Below are 14875 nucleotides of genomic sequence, written 5' to 3' on the forward strand. Positions count from 1 at the left end.
TGAGAGGGCGCGGGTCTCGTGTGAGGAGAGGGGCGCTGGTGTCGTGTGAGGAGAGGGGCGCGGGTCTCGTGTGAGGAGAGGGACGCGGGTCCGTGTGGGGAGAGGGGTGCGGATATTTTCGTGGGGAGAGGGGCGCGGATCTCGTGTGGGGAGAGGGGCGCGGGTCTCGTGTGGGGAGAGGGGCGCGGATATCGTGTGGGGAGAGGGGCGTGGATCTCGTGTGGGGAGAGGGGCGCGGGTCTCGTGTGGGGAGAGGGGCGCGGGTCTCGTGTGGGGGAGAGGTGCGCGGGTCTCGTGTGGGGAGAGGGGCGCGGGTCTCGTGTGGGGAGGGGGGCGCGGGTCTCGTAGGGAGAGGGGCGCGGGTCTCGTCTGGGAGAGGGGCGCGGGTCTCGTGGGAGAGGGGCGCGGGTCTCGAGTGAGGAGAGGGGCGCGGGTCTCGAGTGAGGAGAGGGGCGTGGGTCTCGTGTGAGGAGAGGGGCGTGGGTCTCGTGTGAGGAGAGGGGCGTGGGTCTCGTGTGAGGAGAGGGGGCGCGGGTCTCATGTGAGGAGAGGGGCGCGGGTCTCGCGTGAGGAGAAGGGCGCGGGTCTCGCGTGAGGAGAAGGGCGGCGGGTCTCGCGTGAGGAGAAGGGCACGGGTGTAGTGTGGCGAGAGGGGCGCGGGTCTCATGTGGGGAGAGGGGCGTGGGTCTCGTGTGGGGAGAGGGGCTCGGGTCTCGTGTGGCGAGAGGGGCGCGGGTCTCGTGTGGCGAGAGGGGCGCGGGTCTCGTGTGGGCGAGAGGGGCGCGGGTCTCGTGTGGGGAGAGGGGCGTGGATCTCGTGTGGGGAGAGGGGCGCGGGTCTCGTGTGGGGAGAGGGGCGCGGGTCTCGTGTGGGGAGAGGGGCGCGGGTCTCGTGTGGGAAAGGGGCGCGGGTCTCGTGTGGGGAGAGGGGCGCGGGTCTCGTGTGGGGAAAGGGGCGCGGGTCTCGTGTGGGGAGAGGGGCGCGGGTCTCGTGTGGGGAGGGGGGCGCGGGTCTCGTAGGGAGAGGGGTGCGGGTCTCGTCTGGGGAGAGGGGCGCGGGTCTCATGGGGAGAGGGGCGCGGGTCTCGTGTGGGGAGAGGGGCGCGGGTCTCATGGGGAGAGGGGCGTGGGTCTCATGTGGGGAGAGGGGCGCGGGTCTCGTAGGGAGAGGGGCGCGGGTCTCGTCTGGGGAGAGGGGCGCGGGTCTCGTGGGGAGAGGGGCGCGGGTCTCGTGAGGAGAGGGGGGCGCGGGTCTCGTGTGAGGAGAGGGGCGCGGGTCTCGTCTGGGGAGAGGGGCGCGGGTCTCGTGGGGAGAGGGGCGCATATTGTGGGGGGTGTATATGACATCTTTGTCCTGGATGCTAAATGAGGTTATTCTGACACTGTGGCCAACCTACAAGGTATAAGGGGACTTGTATGTGGCCCCTGATGTCACCAAAGGGCCACATATAAAATCCATTATACTCTATGTAATGATTGGGATAATCTAAAGACTTACTAGAGGAAATGGTCAGAGACTGTCCTACAGGAGATGGAGAATGGAGTCATGCTGGAGGAGTCAGTCAGAGACCGGGGGGGGGGGACAAGAGACAATGATCTCGTGTGGGGAGAGGGGCGCGGGTCTCGTGTGGGGAGAGGGGCGCGGGTCTCATGGGGAGAGGGGCGCGGGTCTCATGTGGGGAGAGGGGCGCGGGTCTCGTGTGGGGAGAGGGGCGCGGGTCTCATGTGGGGAGAGGGGCGCGGGTCTCGTGTGGGGAGAGGGGCGCGGGTCTCGTGTGGGGAGAGGGGCGCGGGTCTCGTGTGGGGAGGGGGGCGCGGGTCTCGTAGGGAGAGGGGCGTGGGTCTCGTCTGGGGAGAGGGGCGCGGGTCTCATGGGGAGAGGGGCGCGGGTCTCGTGTGGGGAGAGGGGCGCGGGTCTCATGGGGAGAGGGGCGCGGGTCTCATGTGGGGAGAGGGGCGCGGGTCTCGTGTGAGGAGAGGGGCGCGGGTCTTGTGTGGGGAAAGGGGCGCGGGTCTCGTGTGATGAGAGGGGCGCGGGTCTCGTGTGAGGAGAGGGGCGCTGGTGTCGTGTGAGGAGAGGGGCGCGGGTCTCGTGTGAGGAGAGGGACGCGGGTCTCGTGTGGGGAGAGGGGCGCGGATATCTCGTGGGGAGAGGGGCGCGGATCTCGTGTGGGGAGAGGGGCGCGGGTCTCGTGTGGGGAGAGGGGCGCGGATATCATGTGGGGAGAGGGGCGTGGATCTCGTGTGGGGAGAGGGGCGCGGGTCTCGTGTGGGGAGAGGGGCGCGGGTCTCGTGTGGGGAGAGGTGCGCGGGTCTCGTGTGGGGAGAGGGGCGCGGGTCTCGTGTGGGGAGGGGGGCGCGGGTCTCGTAGGGAGAGGGGCGCGGGTCTCGTCTGGGGAGAGGGGCGCGGGTCTCGTGGGGAGAGGGGCGCGGGTCTCGAGTGAGGAGAGGGGCGCGGGTCTCGAGTGAGGAGAGGGGCGTGGGTCTCGTGTGAGGAGAGGGGCGTGGGTCTCGTGTGAGGAGAGGGGCGTGGGTCTCGTGTGAGGAGAGGGGCGCGGGTCTCATGTGAGGAGAGGGGCGCGGGTCTTGCGTGAGGAGAAGGGCGCGGGTCTCGCGTGAGGAGAAGGGCACGGGTGTAGTGTGGCGAGAGGGGCGCGGGTCTCATGTGGGGAGAGGGGCGCGGGTCTCGTGTGGGGAGAGGGGCTCGGGTCTCGTGTGGCGAGAGGGGCGCGGGTCTCGTGTGGCGAGAGGGGCGCGGGTCTCGTGTGGCGAGAGGGGCCCGGGTCTCGTGTGGGGAGAGGGGCGCGGATATCGTGTGGGGAGAGGGGCGTGGATCTCGTGTGGGGAGAGGGGCGCGGGTCTCGTGTGGGGAGAGGGGCGCGGGTCTCGTGTGGGGAGAGGGGCGCGGGTCTCGTGTGGGGAGAGGGGCGCGGGTCTCGTGTGGGGAGAGGGGCGCGGGTCTCGTGTGGGGAGGGGGGCGCGGGTCTCGTAGGGAGAGGGGCGCGGGTCTCGTCTGGGGAGAGGGGCGCGGGTCTCATGGGGAGAGGGGCGCGGGTCTCGTGTGGGGAGAGGGGCGCGGGTCTCATGGGGAGAGGGGCGTGGGTCTCATGTGGGGAGAGGGGCGCGGGTCTCGTAGGGAGAGGGGCGCGGGTCTCATCTGGGGAGAGGGGCGCGGGTCTCGTGGGGAGAGGGGCGCGGGTCTCGTGAGGAGAGGGGGGCGCGGGTCTCGTGAGGAGAGGGGGGCGCGGGTCTCGTGTGAGGAGAGGGGCGCGGGTCTCGTCTGGGGAGAGGGGCGCGGGTCTCGTGGGGAAAGGGGCGCGGGTCTCGTGAGGAGAGGGGGGGCGCGGGTCTCGTGAGGAGAGGGGGGCGCGGGTCTCGTGTGAGGAGAGGGGCGCGTGTCTCGTGTGGGGAGAGGGGCGCGGGTCTCGTGGGGAGAGGGGCGCATATTGTGGGGGGTGTATATGACATCTTTGTCCTGGATGCTAAATGAGGTTATTCTGACACTGTGGCCAACCTACAAGGTATAAGGGGACTTGTATGTGGCCCCTGATGTCACCAAAGGGCCACATATAAAATCCATTATACTCTATGTAATGATTGGGATAATCTAAAGACTTACTAGAGGAAATGGTCAGAGACTGTCCTACAGGAGATGGAGAATGGAGTCATGCTGGAGGAGTCAGTCAGAGACCGGGGGGGGGGGACAAGAGACAATGATCTCGTGTGGGGAGAGGGGCGCGGGTCTCGTGTGGGGAGAGGGGCGCGGGTCTCATGGGGAGAGGGGCGCGGGTCTCATGTGGGGAGAGGGGCGCGGGTCTCGTGTGGGGAGAGGGGCGCGGGTCTCGTGTGGGGAGAGGGGCGCGGGTCTCGTGTTGGGAGGGGGGCGCGGGTCTCGTAGGGAGAGGGGCGCGGGTCTCGTGTGGGGAGGGGGGCGCGGGTCTCGTAGGGAGAGGGGCGTGGGTCTCGTCTGGGGAGAGGGGCGCGGGTCTCATGGGGAGAGGGGCGCGGGTCTCATGTGGGGAGAGGGGCGCGGGTCTCGTGTGGGGAGAGGGGTGCGGGTCTCGTGTGGGGAGGGGGGCGCGGGTCTCGTCTGGGGAGAGGGGCGCGGGTCTCATGGGGAGAGGGGCGCGGGTCTCGTGTGGGGAGAGGGGCGCGGGTCTCGTGTGGGGAGAGGGGCGCGGGTCTCATGGGGAGAGGGGCGCGGGTCTCATGTGGGGAGAGGGGCGTGGGTCTCGTAGGGAGAGGGGCGCGGGTCTCGTCTGGGGAGAGGGGCGCGGGTCTCGTGGGGAGAGGGGCGCGGGTCTCGTGAGGAGAGGGGGGCGCGGGTCTCGTGTGAGGAGAGGGGCGCGGGTCTCGTCTGGGGAGAGGGGGGCGCGGGTCTCGTGTCAGGAGAGGGGCGCTTGTCTCGTCTGGGGAGAGGGGCGCGGGTCTCATGGGGAGAGGGGCGCGGGTCTCATGTGGGGAGAGGGGCGCGGGTCTCGTGTGGGGAGAGGGGTGCGGGTCTCGTGTGGGGAGGGGGGCGCGGGTCTCGTCTGGGGAGAGGGGCGCGGGTCTCATGGGGAGAGGGGCGCGGGTCTCGTGTGGGGAGAGGGGCGCGGGTCTCGTGTGGGGAGAGGGGCGCGGGTCTCATGGGGAGAGGGGCGCGGGTCTCATGTGGGGAGAGGGGCGTGGGTCTCGTAGGGAGAGGGGCGCGGGTCTCGTCTGGGGAGAGGGGCGCGGGTCTCGTGGGGAGAGGGGCGCGGGTCTCGTGAGGAGAGGGGGGCGCGGGTCTCGTGTGAGGAGAGGGGCGCGGGTCTCGTCTGGGGAGAGGGGCGCGGGTCTCGTGTCAGGAGAGGGGCGCTTGTCTCGTCTGGGGAGAGGGGCGCGGGTCTCGTGGGGAGAGGGGCGCATATTGTGGGGGGTGTATATGACATCTTTGTCCTGGATGCTAAATGAGGTTATTCTGACACTGTGGCCAACCTACAAGGTATAAGGGGACTTAGAATTTACGGGTATGCCACATGATTTACAAAGGGGGGTAAACATATATTAGTGGGTACCATCATCCTAAATATGAATAAGATCAGAAAATAGAGTTAAAAGAGGAACCAGAGCAAGGACCTCTCCAATAGCGTCCTGCCTCTTTTACAGAGAAAAAAACGGACTATTGCGGTACCATAAAGAAAAGACTTAATTTAAAAAGCATACATTTATTTCAAAACATAGTAAAAAGTCCTACAAGGGACATCAATTGTACATATTCATGATTTTGACATACATAAACAATGATAATTGTTTTACAGCGTTGTTGATACTGGGTTGGTATAGCTGATGCCCACACAAGTACATGGACAAAAATTATATGGTGTAAATACTTGCAGACGTGACCTCTACGTTTCGCGGTCACAGCCGCTTCTTCAGGAGGCGTCTGATAGTATATAGTCTATGAAGATGAAAAACAATACAGTATCAACATGACAAAATACATACATGATTTTACAAAAAATACATGATTAATATTGGAGAACATATTTAAAATTTGAGATTTAGAATTTGCACTCACCAAACTATAACCATGAAGGTTCTCTAGAGCAATATTGTGAGACGCCCTCACGAGGCGTTCCCCCGGGGGCGAGCCAGGGAGGCACGTTAGGATAGTACTATTGTGAAAAATTCAAATAGGATAAGGTTCTTTTAAAATCAGTCAAATAGTGTGTCAAATTAAAAGGTCACCCGGGAGTGTCAAAGCGAGGGTGTGAAGATGGGAATGGTGACAAGGATGGTGGCTGGAAGGGAGAAGGGGAGAAGGGGAGGGGGGGAGGAAGGGAAGGGGGGAAGAAAAGAAAGGAAGGAAAGGGAAGGAAAGGACCAAGGTTAAATCAAAAGGATGGGGACAGTTAGGGGGGTTTTAGGGAAAGAGGGGGAAAGGAAAGGGGGGGGATCGGGGGGGGGGGGAAAGGGGAAAAAAAGGGGGAGAAGGGGGAGGAAAAGGCAGCAAGGAAAGGAAAAGAAGAGGTAAAAGTGGAGGGGGGAAAAAAAAAAAAAGAGGGAGGGGGGGGGGGGGAGAAAAACCAGGGGGGAGTGTTGGAAGTGAGGAGAGGGAAAAGAAAGAAGGGGAAAGAAGAAAGGGAAAGGAAGGGGGGAAGGCAGAAAGACACAGAGGGGGGGGGGGGGGGGGGGAAGAAAGGAAAGGGGGAGGGGGGGGAGAAAAAAAGAGGGGGGGGGAGAAGGGGGGAGAGAAAGGGATGGGATGGGGAAAGAATGAGGACAAGAGAAAGAAAAAGAACAAGGGAGAAGGGGAAGGGGGATGTGTGTGAAATACAGCAGGTATCCCTATATACCTAGTAAAGAGGTTGAGAAACACACAAAACTTGACAAAGAGAAAGTTAATGATGGTAAGAAAATTTTTACCTATCATTGTTTTTAATAAAGCCCAGATCCAAAAGTTGCTGACACCCAGAATGGCGTGACTGATACAGTCAGTGGTCAAAACACCACATCACTCCGTCACAAGGAGTCACTGTGGGGGGTAATAAAGCCATAAGGGAAATATTAGAAGCTGTAAAACAAATGGTAAAATATTTCATGTCTAGCAGGAGAGGGGGATACCACACAGAGGTAGTGGACATCCCCATCCTGCATGGGGAGTGTAAAGTCGGTACTCACAGAAATTGCAGGTAGTAACGGTGCGGTACTGGGTGTCCATCAGAGACTGTAGGCAGCTGGATCTGGGCATCTTAAATGCCTCCAACCCGGAAGTTCAACGGCGGAAAAGGTCGCCGCATATACTTCCGGGTCCGATCCTCCACTGTTGCGCAGGCGCGGGCAGTCCGCCCAGCGCAGGCGCACAGCTCAACATCGACCAGTGCCTAAGCATTGGTCGAAACGAAGCGGCAGCTGAGCTCAAAGTAGCCCAGCTCACCGCCGGAGGAGCGCAAGCCCGCCACAAGGGGAGAATTAACTCCTCACATCCCCCCAGAGCAGAGTGGCAGGTGCAATGGGGTAATAACTAGAATACACATAGTATTTCAAAAGAATAAACTGGGAGGGGGTCTCCAGCCTCGTGAGGGCGTCTCACAATATTGCTCTAGAGAACCTTCATGGTTATAGTTTGGTGAGTGCAAATTCCAAATCTCAAATTTTAAATATGTTCTCCAATATTAATCATGTATTTTTTGTAAAATCATGTATGTATTTTGTCATGTTGATACTGTATTGTTTTTCATCTTCATAGACTATATACTATCAGACGCCTCCTGAAGAAGCGGCTGTGACCGCGAAACGTAGAGGTCACGTCTGCAAGTATTTACACCATATAATTTTTGTCCATGTACTTGTGTGGGCATCAGCTATACCAACCCAGTATCAACAACGCTGTAAAACAATTATCATTGTTTATGTATGTCAAAATCATGAATATGTACAATTGATGTCCCTTGTAGGACTTTTTACTATGTTTTGAAATAAATGTATGCTTTTTAAATTAAGTCTTTTCTTTATGGTACCGCAATAGTCCGTTTTTTTCTCTGTATAAGGGGACTTGTATGTGGCCCCTGATGTCACCAAAGGGCCACATATAAAATCCATTATACTCTATGTAATGATTGGGATAATCTAAAGACTTACTAGAGGAAATGGTCAGAGACTGTCCTACAGGAGATGGAGAATGGAGTCATGCTGGAGGAGTCAGTCAGAGACCGGGGGGGGGGGGACAAGAGACAATGACCTTATCTGTCAGTCAGAATATCGCCTCCTGTCAGCGTCCCTCCTGTGCACATAACATTCCTGTAAATCATTAATGGATAACGTGTCCCTCAGTGATTATTATATAGATGAAGTGGACCTCCTCCTGATGGTGGTCACCTCTGTATCCCCCGAGCTGTAGATTGATATCGGAGACGGTTGAAGGCTGTTGGCTTGGTGGCGGATGAATCATTGATGGAAATCTATTGGGGAGATTATTATATAAAAAAGAAAACGATTTTCTGTCATCCTGATATCTGTGATTGGAAATCGATGGCCCCCCTGAGCTGATAATGTGAGGTCTTCAGTGATACATGGAAGGACCCGATAGATGGTGGACTCTACATATGTAGAGATCTTCGATGTCTATATTCATGTTTAGGATCCGGAGGGTAGAGATGGGGCCCCGCTGGATCTCATTCTTTTAGTTTCAATGTTTGGTGTTCCTCACTTGGGGTCATGAACAGGTTGGTGGTTTCCAGAACCCAGAAATGTCATCATAAAAATCCAACATAACTCGCCAACACATTTCAGGGGTTGTAAAAGTTCCGCCTTCTTTAGGGGCCAAATGTTTTCCTCCAAAATTCACCGTTCTCCTCCTTCATCCTAACGAGCTCTTTGGGCCCCAATGAAGGGATTCTTTACAACCCCTGAAGGCACAGAAAAAAGAAGAACAAGAGAAGACAAGCAGAGACCTTCTGGTGGAGAATTTCATGAAGAAATGATGGAAGGAATCCATCGAAGTTTGGAGTGTAATAACATTCGATCCGGTTGAGGGGGACCATATAGATCGTCTGTGAATACTCCATGCAGCTCCTTATGGGAGGTCTCACTCAGTGCCCCAGAATAGCCCAATCCTAGTTCTTCTCTGGGAACTTCCAATAACAGTATTAGGTTGATATCCTTATAATGGATCACAGAGGAGGGCAGTCCTCATAATAGACTACAGAAGGGGGAAGTCCATATAATAGACTACAGAAGGGGGCAGTCCTTATAATAGACTACAGAAGGGGGCAGTCCTTATAATAGACTACAGAAGGGGGAAGTCCTTATAACAGACTACAGACGGGGGCAGTCCTTATAATAGACTACAGAAGGGGGCAGTCCTTATAATAGACTACAGAAGGGGGCAGTCCTCATAATAGACTACAGAAGGGGGCAGTCCTTATAATAGACTACAGAAGGGGGAAGTTCTTATAATACACTACAGAAGGGGGCAGTCCTTATAGTAGACTACAGAAGGGGGCAGTCCTTATAATAGACTACAGAAGGGGGAAGTCCTTATAATACACTACAGAAGGGGGCAGTCCTTATAATACACTACATAAGGGGGCAGTCCTTATAATAGACTACAGAAGGGGGCAGTCCTTATAATAGACTACAGAAGGGGGCAGTCCTTATAATACACTACATAAGGGGGCAGTCCTTATAATAGACTACAGAAGGGGGCAGTCCTTATAATAGACTACAGAAGGGGGCATTCCTTATAATACACTACAGAAGGGGGCAGTCCTTATAATAGACTACAGAAGGGGGCAGTCCTTATAATACACTACAGAAGGGGGCAGTCCTTATAATAGACTACAGAAGGGGGCAGTCCTTATAATACACTACAGAAGGGGGCAGTCCTTATAATAGACTACAGAAGAGGGCAGTCCTTATAATAGATTACAGAAGGGGCAGTCCTTATAATAGACTACATAAGGGGGCAGTCCTTATAATAGATTACAGAAGGGGCAGTCCTTATAATAGACTACAGAAGGGGGCAGTCCTTATAATAGACTACATAAGGGGGTAGTCCTTACAAAAGATTACAGAAGGGGGCAGTCCTTATAATAGACTACATAAGGGGGCAGTCCTTATAATAGATTACAGAAGGGGGCAGTCCTTATAATAGACTACAGAAGGGGGCAGTCCTGATAATAGACTACAGAAGGGGCCAGTCCTTATAATAGACTACAGAAGGGGGCAGTCCTTATAATAGACTACAGAAGGGGGCAGTCCTTATAATAGATTACAGAAGGGGGCAGTCCTTATAATAGACTACAGAAGGGGGGAAGTCCTTATAATAGACTACAAAAGGGGGCAGTCCTTATAATAGACTACAGAAGGGGGCAGTCCTTATAATAGACTACAGAAGGGGGTAGTCCTTACAAAGATTACAGAAGGGGGCAGTCCTTATAATAGACTACATAAGGGGACGGTCCTTTTAATAGATTACAGAAGGGGCAGTCCTTATAATAGATTACAGAAGGGGGCAGTCCTTATAATAGAGTGCAGAAGGGGGCAGTCCTTATAATAGATTACAGAAGGGGGCAGTCCTCATAATAGAGTACAGAAGGGGGCAGTCCTTATAATAGACTACAGAAGGGGGCAGTCCTTATACTAGGGTACAGAAGGGGGCAGTCCTTATAATAGACTACATAAAGGGGCAGTCCTTATAATAGATTACAGAAGGGGGCAGTCCTTATAATAGATTACAGAAGGGGCAGTCCTTATAATAGACTACATAAGGGGGCAGTCCTTATAATAGATTACAGAAGGGGCAGTCCTTATAATAGACTACAGAAGGGGGCAGTCCTTATAATAGACTACATAAGGGGGTAGTCCTTACAAAAGATTACAGAAGGGGGCAGTCCTTATAATAGACTACATAAGGGGGCAGTCCTTATAATAGATTACAGAAGGGGGCAGTCCTTATAATAGACTACAGAAGGGGGCAGTCCTGATAATAGACTACAGAAGGGGCCAGTCCTTATAATAGACTACAGAAGGGGGCAGTCCTTATAATAGACTACAGAAGGGGGCAGTCCTTATAATAGATTACAGAAGGGGGCAGTCCTTATAATAGACTACTGAAGGGGGGCAGTCCTTATAATAGACTACAGAAGGGGGCAGTCCTTATAATAGACTACAGAAGGGGGCAGTCCTTATAATAGACTACAGAAGGGGGTAGTCCTTACAAAAGATTACAGAAGGGGGCAGTCCTTATAATAGACTACATAAGGGGACAGTCCTTTTAATAGATTACAGAAGGGGCAGTCCTTATAATAGATTACAGAAGGGGGCAGTCCTTATAATAGAGTGCAGAAGGGGGCAGTCCTTATAATAGATTACAGAAGGGGGCAGTCCTCATAATAGAGTACAGAAGGGGGCAGTCCTTATAATAGACTACAGAAGGGGGCAGTCCTTATAATAGACTACAGAAGGGGGCAGTCCTTATACTAGGGTACAGAAGGGGGCAGTCCTTATAATAGAGTACAGAAGGGGGCAGTCCTTATAATAGATTACAGAAGGGGGCAGTCCTTATAATAGATTACAAAAGGGGGCAGTCCTTATAATAGACTACAGAAGGGGGTAGTCCTTACAAAAGAATACAGAAGGGGGCAGTCCTTATAATAGACTACATAAGGGGACAGTCCTTTTAATAGATTACAGAAGGGGGCAGTCCTTATAATAGATTACAGAAGGGGGCAGTCCTTATAATAGAGTGCAGAAGGGGGCAGTCCTTATAATAGATTACAGAAGGGGGCAGTCCTTATAATAGATTACAGAAGGGGGCAGTCCTTATAATAGATTACAGAAGGGGGCAGTCCTTATAATAGATTACAAAAGGGGGCAGTCCTTATAATAGAGTACAGAAGGGGGCAGTCCTTATAATAGAGTACAGAAGGGGGCAGTCCTGATAATAGAGTACAGAAGGGGGCAGTCCTTATAATAGAGTACAGAAGGGGGCAGTCCTGATAATAGATTACAGAAGGGGGCAGTCCTGATAATAGATTACAGAAGGGGGCAGTCCTGATAATAGATTACAGAAGGGGCAGTCCTTATAATGCATAAAACAGCAGAAGTGCAACGCTTTTAGTTACATTGAAACGTATACCGATATATGTGTAGTGTAGAAATAACAACGAAATCCTTCAAGCAAGTCCTTGGGAAGTGTCCAATAAATATGCAGTTAGAACCACATTGAGCTCAAAGATCGTGAAGTGGTGCCGAAAACTGTCCTCCACCTTCACCAGCACACCCAGCCTCTTGTGTGTGTTTTGTGTGTTTTGTGTGTTTTGTGTGTTCTGGTATCGAATCCCTTTACTGCTATGTGAAACCCACAATGGGAAGGAAACTGAGGATTTGGGACTTTCTGATACCAATACGAATATAGGTATAAACAAAATACAACAAATATTATGTAATAATACATAGTTTGGTTGGGTCAACTAACATAAGCCCTGACAAAACAGGGATTATATGATACAACATAAAGCTAAGGTTATATAAAGTGCAAGCTTGTGACTAGAACATTAACATGCATGATTGATAAAACAAATACACTTAAGCAGAACCCCAACTCCTACGCATTTCAACTGTTTCCAGCAGTGGCGTCTCCAGCTTTCATATTAAGGGGGGGCACATGGGGGGACAGGGACAAAAGTAGGGGGGCAACTATAAAATGCAATTATATATATATATATATATATATATATATATATATATATATATATATATATATATATGTATATATATATATATATATATATATGTATATATATATATATATCCTGGGGCCCTTTACTACGACCCCACAACGGGCCCTTTCACATGTTCTGCAGTGAGCTCCCTTCCTACTGTATTGGCCCCCCCCAGGGTGGCAGAAAACAAGAGATATATGTCACCAGCATACCAAGAAAATATAAGGGTCCAAAGCAGTGGGAGAACTATCAGGGTTGCAAAGGTTGTCTTGCCTCCGAGCCCTGGTGTTCTGCCACTGTGGGGTTCCCCAGCCTCCTCTTGCTGTCCTGCCCCTGCTATTGACAGCTCTGGTCTGGCATCTCTTGGAATTTACAGGCTGGTCCTCCTGTCCTAAGGACAGGAGAAATCAGTCTGTTTTTTCAGTAACTGAGAGTCCTGGTGGAGTCCTTCCTGCAGCTCGCTCTTCTCCCTGCCAATGAGGATGCAGGGGAAGGAGCAGATCGGGCGGCCGTGGTTGTGTGAGCGCTTGCATTATGCAGTGTCAGCGAGCAGAGGGAGGGGAGAGGAATCACCCGCAGGAGATGACTGGGGACTCTCACCCTCTTAGACATTGATTTTTTGTAAAAAAAAGGGGGGGGGGGGCACATGGTGGGGCACAGCATAATGGCATAATGTTGGGGGGGGGGGGTCAGGGCCCCCTCTGCCCCCCCTAGGGACGCCATTGGTTTCCAGTCTTCCTTAGGGGGTTGACATTGGTTGGTAGTTCCATAAAGTCCCTGTAATACAAATGTAAATCAGTAATCTACCAAATAAAAATGCTAAGTTGTCACATCACAGTTCATAATCATGAAACATATACAAGCACCTACATCAGTGAACAGCCTAAGCGAAGAAAATAAACATATCACAGATTTAACATATTATGTTTCTGGAAGAGGCGGCAGCAACGAAGGTTCACCCACTAGTCCTTATGAAAGCACAAGAGATATCACCAGGTCCCCAAGAGCCTCCTAATGTCAATGTTCACCACCAAAGTTAAGGGGTCAAAAGAGCTCATACAGCATATAGGTAGAACTCTGTGATCTCCAAGCTCTTGCACTTGTATATTGCATGACCACATCCAGGTGGACAGATCACCTCACCAGGAAAAAAATAGCTTGTCAAGGACATAACAATCAAAAAGAGGAACGAGAGCCACCTCATAATGTAGTATGATTACATAGTTACATAGTAGGTGAGGTTGAAAAAAGACACAAGTCCATCAAGTCCAACCTATGTGTGTGATTATGTGTCAGTATTACATTACATATCCCTGTATGTTGTGGTCATTCAGGTGATTATCTAATAGTTTTTTTAAACGATCGATGCTCCCCGCTGAGACCACCGCCTGTGGAAGGGAATTCCACATCCTTGCTGCTCTTACAGTAAAGAACCCTCTACGTAGTTTAAGGTTAAACCTCTTTTCTTCTAATTGTAATGAGTGGCCATGAGTCTTGTTAAACTCTCTTCTGCAAAAAAGTTTTCTCCCTATTGTGGGGTCACCAGTACAGTATTTATATATTGTGGGGTCACCAGTCCGGTATTTATATATTGTGGGGTCACCAGTCCGGTATTTATATATTGTGGGGTCACCAGTCCGGTATTTGTATATTGTGGGGTCACCAGTCCGGTATTTGTAAATTGAAATCATATCCCCTCTCAAGCGTCTCTTCTCCAGAGAGAATAAGTTCAGAGCTCACAACCTTTCCTCATAACTAAGATCCTCCAGACCCTTTATTAGCTTTGTTGCCCTTCTTTGTACTCGCTCCATTTCCAGTACATCCTTCCTGAGGACTGGTGCCCAGAACTGGACAGCATACTCCAGGTGCGGCCGGACCAGAGTCTTTTAGAGCGGGAGAATTATCGTTTTATCTCTGGAGTTGATCCCCCTTTTAATGCCAATATTCTGTTTGCTTTGTTAGCAGCAGCTTAGCATTGCATGCCATTGCTGAGCCAATCATCTACTAGGACCCCCAGGTCCTTTTCCATCCTAGATCCCCCCAGAGGTTCTCCCCCCAGCGTATAGATTGCATTCATATTTTTGCCACCCAAATGCATTATTTTACATTTTTCTGCATTGAACCTCATTTGCCATGTAGTTGCCCCTCCCCCATTAATTTGTTCATATCTTCTTGCAAGGTTTCCACGTCCTGCGGAGAAGTTATTGCCCTGCTAAGCTTAGTATCGTCTGCAAATACAGAGATTGAACTGTTTATCCCATCCTCCAGGTCGTTTATGAAAAAATTAAATAGGATTGGTCCCAGCACAGAACCCTGGGGGACCCCACTACCCACCCCTGACCATTCTGAGTACTCCCCATTTATCACCACCCTCTGAACTCCATGGTCCATGCCAATGGACCTTATTTTGTTTATTTTGTTTTGTTTGTTAAACGTTTATGGGGAACTGTGTCAAATGCTTTTGCAAAATCCAGATACACCACGTCTACGGGCCTTCCTTTATCTAGATTAAACCATCACATTTATGAAAAACTCTAAGAACTCACATATATCCAAATAAATTCAGAAAATTCCAAAAATTTAAAACCAACAAGATGGCTGTGATACTCAGCATGATGACATCACATGCCAGGACTCCACCCTACTCGTTTCATCATCAATAGACGTCATCAGGATAACTGTTGA

Source organism: Aquarana catesbeiana, linkage group LG06 (genome assembly GCF_042186555.1).
Source record: "Aquarana catesbeiana isolate 2022-GZ linkage group LG06, ASM4218655v1, whole genome shotgun sequence".
Taxonomy (NCBI): Eukaryota; Metazoa; Chordata; class Amphibia; order Anura; family Ranidae; genus Aquarana; species Aquarana catesbeiana.